General features: G+C 37.3%; 1 protein-coding gene across 3 annotated transcripts in view; it reads left to right on the top strand.

Moving 5' to 3' along the window:
- The window catches only part of LOC127432329 (tight junction protein ZO-2-like), a 57,056-nt gene that overhangs the window by 14,326 nt on the left and 27,566 nt on the right, over positions 1 to 15,164 (top strand). The window contains exon 2 of one of the 3 annotated variants that reach the window (XM_051683241.1): positions 4,629 to 4,758. The exons of 1 other annotated variant lie outside the window; for it this stretch is intronic. The gene's annotated coding sequence lies outside the window, so the exon portion shown is untranslated. Of the gene's footprint in view, positions 1 to 4,628; positions 4,759 to 9,718; positions 9,798 to 15,164 lie in introns of those variants that run through there. One more of the 3 variants, XM_051683243.1, reaches the window with a different exon arrangement.

Below are 15,164 nucleotides of genomic sequence, written 5' to 3'. Positions count from 1 at the left end.
GCACTATTTTCGCACAAAACTATTAAGCACTATTCTCATTCTTTATTATTTTAAAATGTAAAAAAGAGAGTGATAATAGAGTCATCAAAATTATAAACTAACACATGGAAGTATGGAAATTTTGCTGTGACAAAATGTATATCTTATATGTGGATTAGTCAAAATAATTCAGGGTTGGCTGCTTTTTCTTCCACTCCAACTCATACATTATAAAAACACTTCTTTTAAATTAAAATTTTCATTTTGTAAAGAAAAATATTCACACACACAAAGTAATTCATATGCACAAAGTCAATGGGCATGGCCATGAAGTTTTGATATTTTTATGCAAACATGCGCTAAGTCTAGGCTCAAGTGGTATGGTGAAACCATGGGCTGTGTCAAGTGCAATTTAATTCTGAGGTTCTTCTCCGGCTATTGCACCATCAGCATCCTATTTTATAGTCCATTCCCAGTCAAGGACCAGCGATATAAACAAAAACAGCACATTCATAAGATGTTTGTAGTGTAAATGGGATGAATGCACTGCTTTCCCAGCTCTGTTTGTCGCCTGCGTTGCTCCAGACCGCATTTATGTGTTGTTTGTTCTCTATTGGCCTCTCTGGAACTATTGGCTCTTGTCATGCTCACCTGTGTCTCACCTACTTGAAATATGCTTTGCTTCTCTCCCATTGTTCCTCGTTTTGTAATCTATATTTATGTTTCACTGTTTAATGTTTTATGTTTAATTTATGTACAGCGTCCTTGAGCTTTGAAAAGGCGCTATACAAAATCAACTTTTAAACTCTTTTATTATTATTATTAGTCATATTGATCTTATTGACATTCAAATCATGGCTAGTATTAAAAGTGATCGATAGCTCTATGATATCATCTGCTGGTGTAATCCCCAAACTGCCGATGCAGGAACTGAGTGTAGACTTTGAGAATAGATGTGCTTCTCAGACGTCTTAGCACAAATGACCTATTTCTCAGGAAAAAAGCAAATTGCGCTTTGCTCCACTTCATTAACATACAATACACCCACAGTATGCATTACTACACCCACAGATAGCACAAACACTCCCACTCACGCCCACCCGTGCTTTGTGCTGGCACGAAAATTTCGCTTAGAATTAGCGGTCTGTGCCTAGCACAGTCACAAAAATAGAGCCCTATATTTAAAGAAAATATATAAAATTGAAACAAATAGATATTTAATTTTATGACAAAAAAGTAATTATTAAGAATGAAGACAAACTTCACTTAAAATCAAATTAAAAAGCGAAAATCAGAAAAGGGCCAACTTATACATATTCTGCAAAGATTCAGATCTATTTATTCCAGAATATTGTAGATTGTCCTTAAATGAAGAAAGATGTCAGTTAATACACTTCAAAGCATTGTGATTGTAGCTGCTTTTGACTCAAGTCTTCCCATTGCATGTGACTGATGTTGAAACAGTGAATCGTTTTGCAGAGCAATTCAAATTGATTCGAAGTTTCGAAAAGCATTGTTTTCCCATCACTACCTTGAACTGGATTTCTAACATTACTCAAAATGTAAAGCAATTATAAAGCAACAGATAACCTATTACTTATAAGTACTTTGCTGACAAACACATTGTGAGCAAGTTTGATCGGTTATGCAGAACAGTGCAGGTAATATTGACTAGTGTCTAACCAAAGAGATCAAGTGTACAGCATTGAGAGCATGTGCTTACTCTTTAGACATGCTCACTTTAGACATGTTTTTGTGGTAAGTGAATTCTGCAAGCCTCTAGCCTTTGCATGTACCCATAACATCTATGACCCCATTTCCACCTGGTTTTATGATGCGTTTTTGGTGATCGGTCACATGTGGTCAGTGCTAAATACAGGCCTAAATTGGGTCTAAAACGTTTTGTGATCGGATCACAAAAACCACATACGTATGTGGTCAAAAACGCATCTGAACGCATCACATTTGAGGTGTAAATGCTAATCCATCATGAATGCATCCTGGCAGCAGCGAAGCACCACCCCTCGCCTGTCAGTCAACCACTGCGCTAAAACAAGAGTTTAAACTTTGCTGGTTCAGAGGGGTTTAAAGGGAAATAACCGTCCGATCGGAAAATGAATAAAAGCGGATATATCCAACTTATTTTTCAGCTAAACTAGGGCGCCGCCATTATCAACCTTGAATGTGGACCACTTCTGGTATAAGCCACTTCCAGCTATTTTAGCTATACAAAAATACGAAATAATGCTGCTTTATATTACAGGCCGGCAATAAATGGTGACATATTATTATCATTTATTACGATTTTCATAAACTCATTGGTTTTGTGCGCATTTAGTTTTACCTTTTATCGCATTTTGTCATCGTTTTATCACACACTGTTGCACAGGCAGAATGAATGAAATCAGGCACTGACACGGACAGTACTCTGCGCCGTCTGACATGCCTCCACAAACTTTACACAACCAACAGAGAGGAGAAAGATGTTGGGAAAGTGCTGCTTCAACTTTCTTTGCATTAAAACGGCATCTTGTTTCACATTGGCAAAATAATAAATGCACAATTGTCAGAGAGCATTCTCTCTTTCTTAGGGGTGCATAGTAAACAGACACGCAGATCAAGCATTCAGCATGCCTTTAGAAATAAATAAATAAATAAATAAAGGCATCATCGGAGGTTATGCAGGTACATATAAACGGACGTTTACATGGAAACAAGAAAGACTGCATCGTCACGATCTCAGTAAAGAAAGAAGCAGATATAATTACCGTCACTTCATTACAACAACACAATTACAAGTGAATACTTACTCTTTTACTATAAATGCTGACGTTAGAAAATTATCCGACATTGGCACATAATTCTGCTGCACATCCTTTGGTTGTGTGATAGTTTATAAGCCCATATCACTAGATTCTGGTATTATAGCCTTCTATTTATTTACACTGTGGTCAATTCCAGCGGAACTTTGTCATATTCGCCGAAAACGCAGCTGCTGCTTACTTCTGCGTTGCAAAATAAGGTGGATACACAAGCATGAAAACTTCACAGATCTTCTTCAGTGTATCTGAGCTGAATAGTCGGTTAAGAGCTAATGATTAATCATTGCAATAATCGCCCGAATAGTCGAGTAATCGTTCAGATAATCGTTAGATTAATCGAATATCGAAATAATCGTAAATTTCAGCCCTAATCTGATATCAACATGCAGGGACACTTTTGAGAAGCACGAACATTTGTAGCTCAGGTTAATACAAATAATCCACTAAAATAATGGACAATTCTGCTCGAAATGTTGATTTTGTGCTTAGATCAAATTTCAGCTGCATCTGAGAGAAATAGCGTGCCGTCTTTTCGCACTTTCTTTGTTGACTTTGATGTGGTTTATTATCATGCAGGAACACACTGACATAGTGATTGATTTATGTCATCATGAAACAGAGTCCCTCCCCTCCAAATCTGATGGCAAGTGGTCACAGACGACGCATTTAAACGACCAGGTGTAAACAGTGATGTGTCTCACCTGACCACATGTGATCGGATCACCCGAGACGCCAGGTGGAAACGGGGTCAAAGAGTTCACATTTTAAATCTGGTATTCAAAATCTAATTTAAACTTGGAAATAAACAAAGTTTTATGTTTTACTAATTGAAACTAATTTCCAAACGAAAGTGAACAACTCAAGCCCTCCACCGAAGGGCCCTTCCATAAGGCTGTAAGCGAAGGGTATATGCGATGGTCACTTCGAGGAAGTACTTTACCATTTATGATCACGTGACCCTGGGTGGCGTGTCCTCGGGATATATTTTAAAGCAACGTTGTCAATCAGAACATATTACATGTTCAAACGCTCGGGCAAGCACTATAGCCCTTTTATAACAGATACTTCTCCTCAGTTTACATTCGTCCTCATACATAAGATAGTAGACAGCCATAAGCAGAGAGATACTTCAAAAACAGGGTCCATTTTTTTCCTGTAGGCTAGGCTAAAACCTGAGGTTTATTTTTTATTTTATTTTTTTATTAAGACCTCTTGTGCACCAAATAACGTTCGGCAGGAAATGTTCATTCATGTATTTTATATACATTTATGTAGTACAGATATAATACTGTTATTAATATTATTAAAACAGCAACAGTAAGCAATTTTAAATAAGACACAAATTTCAATATTTAAAAAAACATATTACAAAAAGTATATTTGCAACAACAAATTAACAGCAAAGAGATTCCTGTTGTCAGAACAGCTGTGCTGCGTCATCATGGTAACGTCATGGCGAAGATAAAGTGAAAGAGATGTATGTGTTTATTTACTCCCTTCATCAAGGGTGTTCCAAACAGCCATACATGAGACGGGAGTGCCCTGTTCCCTCCAGAGTTCCCACTTCAAGGGCTCAGCCCTTTGGAGGGAGTAGGGCATAGTGATGCTCACTTCCGTTTGGAATTCGCCCCTGATCATCAGGTTTTGAGTGCATGCTGTCATTAAAGGGACATACCATACATTAAGATATTCTGAAAGTGAAAGGATGGTTTATACTCAGTTTTGCTCTGAAACTCACCTACATCTATATCATTTTCTGTTGACATATTTATATACAGTATGTAATCATGATGAAAAATGATATTCATTGAAAGTATTCTCTTACAGTGACCAGTCCATTCAAATTGAATTATTCCGCGCAAGTTGCTCCAGCTATCAAAGATTTTCCGTGACCCACGAAGCTCAGTATTTGTGTCTACGGCGCCTTTCTGCTCCAAGCTACCCAGCCATCCAACAGGTATTGTACTTGAAAACATTTTCTCATGAGGAACAATGCAATTATTCTTAATGAACCCCATGAAATGGCTTGATGATGAGCACAGTTTTCTGTACTATGTTGGAATCATTTCTTATTGAAAGTCAAAGTTTGGGCAGGACATATTGAAGGGCTTGTTGAACCATGATTTTCTACTTGTTATTGTCAGTCAAAAGGGACATTCTCATTATAGAGAGCATTTTATCGGACAGAAAGTTGGATACGTCTGTGACTTTAAGATGCATTAATATTTTTGTTCCATTTTTCAGGAGAAAGACTGTAAATTTTAAATGCGTACGGATCATTTTGTCCATCTTTATGAGTGCATGAGCAAATTGATGGCCATAAAGCAAACAGATTTGGACTACAAGCCACAAAACTCCGTGAATGATCACCATTATAGTTTTTAAATTCTCCATACCAGTTTTGTCACTAATCCTATATTAATAATGCTTTATTATGTATGTATTGAAACTATTTGTATGACTGAATTATTGTATATCATGCTAATTTATTCCACATCTTACACTTACATTGTACTGTGACACTATCCGGCAGTGATGGTATCAGATAATACCATGGTGTTTATAAAAATGTGTACCATGATTCTGATTATTATATTCATTCATGCCATATTACCAATGTATTTAATACCACCATGGTAATACCATGTTACATGTCCAAAAAACATGGTATTGCCATGATATTAGGGCATGATATAACACTGTGGTAGTGATTGTGTGGGGAAAAGTATGGTTGAAGACCTGCTTTTAATCTGAACACTAAACAATAGCTGAATTAAGTGTAGAAGACTGTGTTTGCTGTTACAGTGATGTAATGTGCATGTTTGAGGGCCTAAAGTTATTTTATAACTAAAACTCTCAAGTGGTGACGTTTCGTAACTAAACACGTGTAAACAGGGAGACTTACGGTTGGAATTTCAAAGGTTTTAACCCCACTGGACTCCACTGTGAAATCCCACTGTGACTGGAGAGATTATCCCATCGCAAATTTACAAGTCGCACTATGGCTAAGATTTGGCTCATGAATATTAATTACGTGACGTGCCTAGACGCTCTTGTAAGGTTACAAAGCAACTCCAGCACGATGTAATTAATATTCATGAGCGAATACTTAGCTGAAACGCTACAGTTGATTGATGAGGAATTTTGGAACCATCCATTTAACGCAAAGGGGACACGGTGAGAGAAATGCAGAATTTCTCTCTTGTTATTTCTTAAAAAGACATTGAACCGCGTATGGGGGAAAATGAAAACTAATCTAATGTGGAATACCGTGCAATTGATTTACTCTATATTTGAAACAGTGTAGATTAATGTTTCTCTCAAAACGGTTTCCCTTGTATTTTATTGGTACGTTCGGGATTTACAGTACAATAGCGTTTGAATGTTTAGGCGCTTATGTGTTTTCGCCATTCGACGAGTTTCTGAATTGATTTAAACTATATGTTTTATTCACTTACAAATAAAATATTTAACTTTTTCATTTAAACAATAATCTTTATTTGGTTTCTACCGGTAAACCGTAGTTTGTGAGATGCCCGTGATCGTGGAGAGACGCCTCTTTCTGAGTAGAAATGTTGAGGACTTTATTCATGTGAGTACTGTTAAAAATTGCTAAAACTTGGCCTTTTTCTTCAATTCAGGGACCGTAAGTTTTAGTTGAACATATTCGGTTGCTGCGGCAGGGAGCAATAGATGCAACAAACACCTGCTGCCATGTGTAATCATATAGCGATGGCAACAATGCATCTGCACTTCATTTTAAGGTTATAAATAAGCCTATAAAAACATGTATAAAACTGAATTAAGGACACACATTCTCCATCGCAAAAGATGTTTTGAGACGTTAGTTAGATCACAGATAAACGATAGCCTACAACCAAATATAGAGTTTTGGCTAACGCTTTATAAATGATCCGTCATTAGTACACACTCTGTAATGTTTGACAGATCAGTCGTTTATTGTACTTTTATTCCATTATGAATATACAGGTATATCTGAAAGTATATTAATATACATTTCACGAAGTTTAATTTCTCACTACACTCAAAAAAATATTTTGCCATATTTTTAGGATATACACATTTCAGTTGCATAACAAAATTCCATCAAATTAAATTGTATAATTGAAAATTTAATTAATAACACTTAAAAATATTTACTTTAATTTTATTTGGTTAACAAGTGACTCTTTTAATTGATTTTTGTTATGAAATTGAAATGTGTTACTCTTAAAATTATTTTAGAGTGTATTTAAATTTGCATTCTGTTAAGAATTATTTAATGCAAATAATATAAATCATTACCACTTTTTGTAATTTTCAGCCTAAATCAAGTATGCTTACTGGAAGACTAATATAATTGATATTTGTTTATTAACTTCACCTTAAGGACTTACCATTTAAGCCCAGAAACTTTAATACATTAATTACATATTGTAAAAGGAGAAAGAATTGTAAAGATTTGACAACGCATATTACGACAAGTCTGAAGCAGTTGGTAGAAATACCAGTAGAGGGCTCACTGCTCCCAATCAAATTGAAAACTGAAAATGTTTCACATTTACACTCCTTTTACTCCTGGATTGAATTTGTGCTTTTTACATAATATATACAAGTCTGTTATTTAGCAACTGAAAGAACACCTGTCTTATGTGTGTGTGTGTGTGTGTGTATGTGTGTATATATATATATATATATAGTGCTGTGGAAAAGTATTTGCTCCCATCCTGATTTCTTCTGTTTTATCTCATACTAAATTGTTTCAAAAATTAAAACAAACTCTTACATAAAACAAAGGCAGTCTGAGTAAACACAAAATACAGTTTTTAAATGATAATGTTATCTATTGAAGCAAAAAAGTTATCCAACTGGGCCTGTGTGAAAAAGTATTTGCCCCTTAGTTACTAAATCCCCAAATCTATGAAACTGCATTCATAATGGGGTTCAGCTGGACAAGACACACCCAGGCCTGATTACTGTCAGTCCTGTTCAATCAAATCAACACCTAAATAGAACTTTTCAGCAGCATGAAGTTGGCTAAAAGGTCTCACCTAGTAGCACACTATGCTAAGGTCGAAAGAAATTCCAGAAATGATGAGGAAAAAGGTGATTGAAAAAATCAGACTGGGAAGGGTTACAAAGCTATTTCAAAGGTTCTGGGACTCCAAACAACCACAGTGAGAGCCATTATCTCCAAATGGAGAAAACTTGGAACAGTAGTGAACCTTCCCAGAAGTGTGCGACCATCCAGAATTCCTCCAAGAGCACAGCAACTCATCCAGGAAGTCACAAATAAGCAAAGGACAACATCCAAGGGACTGCAGGCCTCTCAATAAAGTTCACCGTTCATAACTCCACTATCAGAGAGACACTGGCCAAAAATGCCATCCATGGAAGAGTAGTGAGGCAAAAACCACTGCTTAACCCTGAAGAACATTAAGGCTCGTCTGAATTTTGAGAAAACACACCTTGATGATCCTCAAACCTTTTGGAGAATGTTCTGTGGACTGATGAGTCGAAAGTGGAACTGTTTGGAAGACGGGTCCCGTTACATCTGGTGTCAATCAAACACAGAATTCAACAAAATGAACATCATACCTACGGTCAAGCATGGTGGTGGCAGTGTGATGGTGTGGGGATGCTTTGCTGCTTCAGGGCCAGGGTGACTTGCAATTATTGAGGGAAACATGAATTCTGCTCTCTACCAGAAAATCCTAAAGGAGAATGTCCGGTCATCAGTCTGTAAGTTAAAGCTCAAGCACAGCTGGATCATGCAGCAAGACAATGATCCAAAGCATAGAAGTAAGTCCACCTCTGAATGGCTCAAAAGAAGCTAAATTAAAGTTTTGGAGTGACCTAGTCAAAGTCCTGACTTGAATCCGATTGAGATGCTGTGGCAGGACCTTAAATGAGCAGTTCATACTCGAAAACCCTCCGGTGTGGTTGAACTAAAGCAGTTCAGTAAAGAAGAGTGGGCCAGAATTCCACCACATCATTGTGAAAGACTGATCTCCAGTTATCGGAAGCATTTGGTTGCAGTTGTTGCTGCTAAAGGTGGCACAACCAGCTATTACATTTAAGGGGGCAGTTAGTTTTTCACATGAGTGATATAGGTGTTGGATAACTTTTTTGCGTCAATAAAAAGATATACACTACAGGTCAAAAGTATTGAAACACTTGACTGAAATGTTTCTCACGATCTTAAATTCTTTTGATCTGAAGGCGTATGCTTAAATGTTTGAAATTAGTTTTGTAGACAAAAATATAATTGTGCCACCATATTAATTTATTTCATTATAAAACTAAAATTTAATAAAAATAAAAATAAATGTTTTTGAAATGGATGACTTGGACCAAATAATAAAGAAAAGCAGCCAATAAGTGCCCAACATAGATGGGAACTCCTTCATTACTGTTATATTGTTATATATAATATAACATATTATATGTTATATAGCATCATAGTGTGATACCTCAAGAAGTTGGTTGAGAAAATGTTAAGAGTACATTTCTGAAATTTCTAAGGCAAAGGGTGACTACACTGAACTTGAATCGTATGTGATTACACTCTGAATGAAAGCTTACTGTGGGTCACTGATTTCAGACTGTTTGAGTGGACATAGACAGCTAAAGCTGCTTATCTATAATTCAGAGAGGGAATACTGTCTACTTGTGCTGTCTGGACACATTGTGCCTGTTCTGTACAGCAGACTGTGTACGAGTCCATGTATTTCTTGCCGTATGGATGCCTTAATAAACGTAATCTTTTTTTATTAGTGCTTGGTGTGAAGGAATTGTACATTGCTTTACAGAATTGTGAATGCTTAAAAACATCTCCTTGTAATTTATTATGTATTTTATAATTTATGAAGATCTTTGCTACTCATCGAATCATATATACTCTGGGGAGCATATGTATTCATTTAGCCAGAGTTAGGCTAATACTTGGCCTGATCTCCTTCTGCACTGTTTCCAGCTGTAAGCCTTGCTCTTTGGGTGAGTTGTTATCAGCATTGCACATCTAGACATCAATATTTTGCATATTGTTTTTGGCTCCATCAGTTAGGATGGGGCCCGTTAGCTTCATCAGTTTTTTTCCATCTGTCTTTATGGGTTTTCCAATCCCTTGCAGACATTAGCATTCTTAAAATATGACGCAGTCAAAAAACACTTAACACTGAGAGTCAAAAGTTGAATTCTGGTCTCGCAAAACATTGTTGAGATCTTAAGTGATTTTAGGCAAACTCCATTTCAAGTCTTTCTGTTGGTCACTCATTCAGTTTTAAAGGAAGGTCAGTTTTGTTTCGAGGTGGCACTTCAGGACCCCGGACCATTGCATCGAAATTGCAAAGCTCTATCAGTGCCACATATGTCATAGGCCCCATTCACAACTGGTATTAAGATGTGTCTCTGGTGATCCAATCACATGTGGTCAGGCGAGACACATCGCTGTTTATACCTGGTCGCTATATGCATCTCATATGTCGCTATATGCATCTCATATCTCATAGGATTTTAAGGGGAGGTTCTCTGATTTCATGACGACAAGCATCTATCACTATGTCATTGTGTTACTGCAGGATAGTAAACCAGGTAAAAGTCTGGGAAGATATGGAAAGTGCGAACAAAACCTGCATACTGTTTCTCCTAGTTGCAGTTGAAATTCAATCTAAGCACAAATGCAACATTTCAAGCAGAATTCTCCATTATTTTAGTGCATTACGAGTATTAGCTAACCTGAGCTTAAGATGTGTGTGCTTGTCATCTTTGTCCCTGTATGTTGATATCAGACACCCTAAAGAAGTTCCATAAAGTTCTCGTGCTTGCTGCCGGACGCATTAGGACAAATTAACGTTTTCACCTCAAATGCGGTGTGGTCATGATAGTGGGCGGGGTTTGTGTGACATCGACGTGTGAATGCAGATATGATGACTACACTGCGTTTAGATTACATTGATATCCGATCACAATGTGTCAGAACACATTCTGATCACAAACACATTTATACTTGTCTTTCAATAGCTGTGTCTCGTTTTGAAGGCTGCGTGCTAGGTAGGACATGTCCTTTGAAGGTTGCAGTATACTGAGCGTCCTCCTTTAAACAAGTGCGACAAATGCGACCTCCGGAGGACGTAGCCTTCCAAATGAGACACAGCCAGTGTGTGTGGACAACATCCAGATTCAGGTCGCATTTTATGGTAAGTGTAAACGGGGCCATAGAAGTATCACAAAATTACGTGGTCACTTTAACAATTGCATTTTTCATGTCATATTTGCTTTTTAAAATGCTATTGCTATAGGTTTATTTTTAGGGTAGGGAGATAGAGCATTAATATCAAAAACCTCATCTGTTTGGGGCGAAAATAGTTGAACTTCCTTTGAGCTGCTGACATTTCACCTCTAAAATGGCCGACACATGTAAGGAACCGCGTAATATAATTTTGCAAAATAGTTGCCGCGGTCTTGTATATAAAAGCCTGATATAATTTTCATTTTCCTCATGAAAATTACAAGTTTTAAATACACTATGTTTAAAAAACTTCCATGGAATGGCATGACGAGTGATGTTTTCTTTCTTGTATTGACATATTTCCTCTTAAACATGAAATTGGGGCGAAACATATCGAAGGGCTCCTCTCTTTTGTTTTTATCACAACCATGAACCATTATTTGCTACTTGATATTGCTCGTAGAAGCCAGGCAACTTTGGGGGATGGGGTTTTCATTCTGTAGAGCACTTTATTGGACAAAATGGACATGTCCCTGAGTACAGGATGGGTCATCAACTTTTTTTGGAGTACACTAGCAAATAGCTAGATGGTTTCAAAACTTGTCGGCTTGGACTAAATGTTACAAAACTCCAATTTTGATTTCATGAAGTATTTTAAGAGGAGTGAACATGACTCAGTGGACTACATCTCTTCTGTTCCTGCATTTTTATAATGATTTCTCCACATGTATGTACATGTTTTAGTAACAGTAGTATTCAGGTACAGTATGTGAGATCAATATAAAGTACTAGCTTATAATATGAATGCATCTTTTGAGAGGACAGAAGACCAAACTGAATCAGATTCACTCCTCGGGTCCCTTACTAGGGCCTTAATCAGTAAAAAACTGTTGCTATGGTGTGGGACTGAGCATGCTCCATCTGAGAGAGCTGCAATTGTAGAACACAGTGCTACACGTTCAGTTACAGTGAGAAATCAATTCTTTGACATTGTTCTTAAGTAATCCATCCTGGTTACCACAGTAATGAGAAATGGGGCAGCTCATACGCCACAAATTAATCCTCTCTTGGATAAGATTTGAGGCAGAGTTAGAAAGCCATTATAGAACAAACAGCCTTTATGACATTTAATTCTGCACAACGTACTAATATTGTACTATTATAATACATTATTCTATTCTATACAACATTCCTCTTAGCTAATGACAGTGCTTAGGTGCTCCGAACCCCATAATCCTTCTAAATTGTAACTGAAGTGAACCAGCCTCTCTTGTCATGTACGCCCAGAAGAAAATCCTTATCTGAAAGCATTGGTCTTGATATTCCAGCACATTGGAGTTGCTACTTGCTTTCCATTATCCACGCAAAGCTTTTAATGTTAATCCAGATACAGCTGCATCAAATTGAATTTTAATTTAATACCTTTGCAGTAGTCAGCTTCTCTGCCCCGTTTTTTTTATGGCGTGGTTGGCGTGGTCTGCTGTGGACAGTGGGATTTATACAGAATGTAGGCCAGCTGCATCAGTCTTACGTCAAAGACAGACAGATGCATTGTGTTGAGAGGTGATGTGCTTTGGCCCAGAAACATTGTGTTCACGGTAGAGGTGACAACATGAAGACGGTACTCTCGCTGCACAGGAAATGGGCGCACACCATCAAGGCCATTCGCATCCTCCAGGGCATCGTAAGCAAGCTTTAAGTACTATCACTGAGGGTCACAGCTCCACCTGTTAATGTCTTGTACAGTTTGTGTGAAGAAGTGTAACTTTTTATTTGAGTTTAGTTTTCATTTGTGTATCTGGGACAGTTAGATTTAGCCAAATAAGTCTGTTTTTTATCTGTTGTACCTGGACAGGTTGATGTTTAGGGAAGGGAATCAGCAGGGACCTGGTGATCTGGGTCGTGATATGACAATACTGTGATTCTTTATGTTTTAGTCTATTACGATTGAAAGCTGTGATATTGCAATCTTTTATTCACATATTTCTCATCTTCATTGGACTTTGGTGCTTTGGTGTACAAGTGGTGAACTTCCTGCTTTATCGTAGAGCCATAGAAGTTGCATAGAGCATCGGTGTGTTAGTGTCAAAAATAAATAAATAAATGGAATACTTTAAAGTACATATTTTTTTTATTTTTTTTTTTGTCTCCACCTCTATGCTTTAGTATTTGGTAGGAGTGTAAATACTGATGGGCAGTGCTGTTTACAGAAAAACTGTTTACAGACAGATTGTTTCACTTTTATTTGACTATATCACAATTCCAGTGGGTCAGAAGTTTACATACACTAAGGTAATTGTGCCTTTAAGCAGCTTGGAAAATTCCAGAAAATGATGTCAAGCCTTTAGACAATTAGCCAATTAGCTACTGAATTTGAGGTGTACCTGTGGATGTATTTTAAGGCCTACCTTTAAACTCAGTGCCTCTTTGCTTGACATCATGGGAAAATCAAAATAAATCAGCCAGGACCTCCACAAGTCTGGTTCATCCTTGGGAGCAATTCCCAAACGCCTGAAGGTACCACATTCATCTGTACAAACAATAGTACACAAGTATAAACACCATGGGACCATGCAGCCATCATACCACTCAGGAAGGAGACGCATTCTGTCTCCTAGAGATGAATGTAGTTTGGTGCAAAAATTGCAAATCAATCCCAGAACAACAGCAAAAGACCTTGTGAAGATGCTGGAGGAACAGGTTGACAAGTATCTATAACCACAGTAAAACGAGTTTTATATCGACATAACCTGAAAGGCTACTCAGCAAGGAAGAAGACACTGCTCCAAAACCACCATAAAAAAGCCAGACTACAGTTTGCAAATGCACATAGGAACAAAGATCTAACTTTTTGGAGAAATTTCCTCTGGTCTCATGAAACAAAAATTTAACTGTTTGGCCATAATGACCATTGTTATGTTTGGAGAAAAACGTGTGAGGTTTGCAAGCCAAAGAACACCATCCCAACCGTGAAGCATGGGGGTGGCATCATCATGTGGTAGGGGTGCTTTGCTGCAGGAGGGACTGGTGCACTTCACAAAATAGATGGCATCATGAGGAAGGAAAATTATGTGGATATATTGAAGCAACATCTCAAGACATCAGCCTGGAAGTTAAAGTTTGGTCACAAATGGGTCTTCCAAATGGACAGTGACCCCAAGCATACCTCCTAAGTTGTGGCAAAATGGCTTAAGGACAACAAAGTCAAGGTATGGGAGTGGCCATCACAAAGCACTGACCTCAGTCCAATAGAACATTTGTGGGCAGAACTGAAAAAGTGTATGCGAGCAAGGAGGCCTACAATCCTGACTCAGTTACGCCAGTTCTGTCTGGAGGAATGGGCCAAAATTCCATCAACTTATTGTGAGAAGCTTGTGGAAGGCTACCCAAAATATTTGACCCAAGTTAAACAATTTAAAGGCAATGCTACCAAATACTAACAAAGTGAATGTAAACTTCTGACCCACTGGGAATGTGATGAAAGAAATAAAAGCTGAAATAAATCATTCTCTCTACTATTATTCTGACATTTCACATTCTTAAAATAAATTAGTGATCCTAACTGACTTAAGACAGGCAATGTTTTCTACGATTAAATGTCAGGAATTGTGGAAAAACTGAGCTTAAATGTATTTGGCTAATGTGTATGTAAACTTCTGACTTCAACTGTGTGTATATATATATATATATATATATATATATATATATATATATATATATATATATATATATATATACACACACCGATCAGCCACGACATTAAAACCACCTGCCTAATATTGTGTAGGTCCCCCTTGTGTTGCCAAAACAGCGCCAACCCGCATCTCAGAATTCTGAGATGCTATTCTTCTCACCACAATTGTACAGAGGGTTATCTGAGTTACCATAGACTTTGTCAGTTCAAACCACTCTAGCCCTTCTCTGTTGACCTCTCTCATCAACAAGGCATTTCCAAAGAATGGCCAGACTGGTTTGAACTGACAGTTGTGTTGAGAAGAATAGCATATATATACTGTATATATATATTACATTTTAAGACATTATATTTATTGATGGAATACATGGAATTTGTAAATTTTTAAAAAGCTAAAATGTGACCGAAATGATAACCTAATGATGCAATAAAATTTGTA

This window comes from Myxocyprinus asiaticus, chromosome 42, assembly GCF_019703515.2.
Source record: "Myxocyprinus asiaticus isolate MX2 ecotype Aquarium Trade chromosome 42, UBuf_Myxa_2, whole genome shotgun sequence".
NCBI lineage: Eukaryota > Metazoa > Chordata > Actinopteri > Cypriniformes > Catostomidae > Myxocyprinus > Myxocyprinus asiaticus.
The sequence above is the reverse complement of the archived record's forward strand: the minus strand, read 5'-3'. Positions and strand labels throughout refer to the sequence as shown.